We start from the raw sequence: 3,279 nt of genomic DNA on the forward strand, positions 1-3,279 counted from the left end.
GTGTTTTGACCTTTCCTGTCACCAAGCTTAAGAGCAAGCACCCTGCAATACCCAGGATGGCCTGCTAGCACAGATTTTTTTTTTATCTGCTGTTCTTAAAGGAGAGGCATTTTTTTAAATCATCATTTTATTTGTTTGATAAGAGCTGAAAAATATGAATGGGGATACCTGGAGCCAGAGGCCCTGCCTCCCTCTCCATCATTAAAGGGCAGGCAGTTGTTGGCGCAGCCCGTCCAGTGCCCTGCTGCCAGGGAGGGGCACATGGAGCCCCAAAACTGGGCCTCTGTACGTGCAGCCCCCAGCATGGAAGGGGCTTACTGTAAATGCTACCCTGAAAGAAAGGAAGGTGGGGAGGCATCCTCCCCACCCCCACCACGCAGGCACACACACACAGTCAGTGCACACACAGACTCTGGCCAGGGGGAATCCCCCTGATGTCTAGTCACTCGCTGGCAGCAGAGAAACAAATGGTGCAAATGGCCCAGGAGCCCAAACCCACCAAGTCCTACAGAGGCTCAAGCAGAGCGTGGCTGGTTTGTCTCCCACAGCGCCAAGGGCCAGGGGCCATGCCTCTGGAAATCAGGGGAGGCAGCAGGCTTAGATGAATGACCTAGCCAGAGTCACCATGTGGTCCACCCCACAGTCCACTTGTACCGGCGCCCCTCGCATTATCACCCTCCACGCGAAGTTCTGATCTTCTAGGTGCCAATCCCCAGGCAATCTCAGATGTTCTTGCCCCACACAAACACCTCACTTTTGTTGGTAAGGGCGGAAAACTGGCTGAGTCCTCAGAGAATGTGGGAAACCGCGGCATCAGGGTTGAAATCCGACAAGCCAAAGAGAATAGGCGCCATCATTTCTGGGAGTTCCGTCTCCATGAGATTCGGGCCTTTACCAAGAATCCCGTATCCCCAGACAAAAATATTTCCTTTGCCATTTAAGACTGCGCTTCCAGTACCTCCACAGGACGCCTGCTTGACCTTCCCAATCCCAGAGAATGGCACCTACGTGGGGCCATTCACCTGGGTGGCCTCCCTGATGGAAGCGAGCTGCAGGTATTCTGAGTTGCCCCACCCAAAGAGGTCTCCGTCAGGAGACAGGCGAGAGAGAAGTCTGCATAGGTGCCGACCTGGACAATGTCGCCACCGACACTGGTGGGCGAATGGTGATGTTATAGTGACCCAGGCATGTCTGCCCATTCGCCCCCCATCCACAGTAGTAGACCTAGTCTTTATCCGTTAGGGACAGGCTGCGGTCTTGGCCACAGACAACCTGAAAACTCCTGCATTCTGTGCACTCGGTAGCTCTTCCACGCTGCCCGCAGAAATTGCTGGCCATGCTGAAGACTCCTTCGTTGTCGGTCAGGATCAGCGAGTGGGCTCTTCCACAGGCCACCTGGAACCCAGGTCTCCCTGCGGTCCACCCAGAGGCAATGGCACTGGCGACTGTTCCAAGATTTACTAGTATCCCTGGCTGTTATCTTTTCAACTCCCGTGAAACCCAAGTGGAGAGTCCTTGTTGAGGCCTATGCCCCAGACGTTGGTGATGTCCTGAGTCTGGGAGGAAAGCAGCGTGAAGCCATAGCCAAAGGCGGCGTATGAAGTCCTGGTATCCAGCTCCAGCCGCCAGGGCACAGGCGAGATGGCACAAGGCTTGCAGCCGAGTACTGGAATCCTTACATGAATATGCCGTCCACGCAGAGCGCTAGCTTGACCATACACTGCACCACTGGAGCCTGGGGCTCAGCCTCCACTGCCACTTCCAGCCTGCAGTGCAGTGCGTCCTTAGCAACGGGCCAGCGCGCCCTGGTAACAGCGTCCAGCGTGCTGCACCTACACTCATACTCCCCTCTACGTCTTGCTAGCCATCAGCATCCTTGTAGGCCTCCTGCCTAGGGCGCCACCATCCTGGGAAGCTTTTGACTCGCTGGAGCATGCTCCTTCCCAGAAAAGACAACTTTTAAGGGAGTCGACAATCTACTTCAATTGCATTCACTAGTTCAGTGGGAAAGTCAGCACCCTGAACATGGAGAAAATCCAAGCAGAGAAATGAGCACAAAGACCGACAGACAAGACTGGAGCAGCCTGAATACAACAATGCTGCTCCGCACTTTACATGCATCACTGGACCAGGGAGGACAGACATCTCAGCGCTCACAGGACTCTGAATGTGTGGCTGCTCAGAGTCTCAGCCAGTAAATCGAAATGCTCTTCTCATAAGCGAACTTTCAAAGCAAAACGCCAGCCTCCCAGAATATTCGAGAAAGACTCTGGCCCGGAGTGGCCAGGAGTCAGGAGGCAGAAAACCTCCTGGACTCAGCACAGCTGTGAATTAGCAGGTTTGAAGGAGACAAATCCTTCAGATATTTACAGTTTAGCCTGAGCCTGGAAACTGAAGGCCAACATCAAGAAGGAGAAAGCAACAAAAGCCCGACCTTGCTCATGCTGTCATCGACATATATCTCTATGGTCTTTGTTTTCCTTTGATTTTACTTATTCATATTGCTTGGCTTTTTTTTCTGGCTTTTAACGTTGTTCTCTGCTTCTGGGGCCCGGGGAGCACTGTCTCATACTTCTTGTACTGGGAACTACGGTTCTGGATACTGGTCTGTGCTGAGGCCTCAGGCACACTGGCAGCTGGATGTCACAGTGGTCTGGCAGTTTACCTGGTGCTGAGCTGGAACTGGTGGTGGTGGCTGATGTGTGCATGGCATTGGAGCTTGCCTGCTTCTGCACCCTGGGGCTCTCAATCCCCCCTGGTCTACTGAAGTGGGGCTGCTGTTGGCTTGCAGGGATGCCTCCCAACCTGTACAGTCCCCTTCAGCCACAGCAAGAGAGAACTTCCTCATTAATCCCACCAGCCTCTTAAGCTAAAAGACCGTTATAGCACCATCTTTCTGTTGGTTCCACTATTCTAGCATTTTTTCCTGGGGAAACATTCTCTGGGTTTTTCAAAGTCGACAAGGGAATGTGAGACCAACTTACTCCTTACTCCACCATCTTTGCTTCTGGAATTAAGTGGTTTATTTGTATTTTTTTTTAAAGAAGACCTAGTTTCCAGTATTGCGAATGAAAAAAAGGTGAAATCATCAGCAATGAAGAAGAAATTAAAGCAATAATTAAGAAATATTTTGCCCAATTATATACCAATAGATCTGATAATCAAAGCAAAATCAGTAAATATTTTAAAAATAAAAATTACTCAGAAAACAGCTGTCTTTTAAACGACTCAGAGAAATGGGCATATACAATGTTTTCAGAGAAGGAAAATGCCTATGAT

At 51.0% G+C, this 3,279-nt stretch overlaps 1 pseudogene; it reads right to left on the reverse strand.

Annotated features, from left to right (window-relative positions):
- Positions 1-504: 504 nt before the first annotated feature.
- Positions 505-2,848, reverse strand: LOC138173297 (RCC1-like G exchanging factor-like protein pseudogene; annotated as a pseudogene).
- Between the last annotated feature and the right edge of the window lie 431 nt (positions 2,849-3,279).

Source organism: Petaurus breviceps, unplaced genomic scaffold (genome assembly GCF_028583685.1).
Source record: "Petaurus breviceps papuanus isolate PSGF00001 unplaced genomic scaffold, PetGlider_PUasm1.0 571, whole genome shotgun sequence".
Lineage (NCBI taxonomy): Eukaryota > Metazoa > Chordata > Mammalia > Diprotodontia > Petauridae > Petaurus > Petaurus breviceps.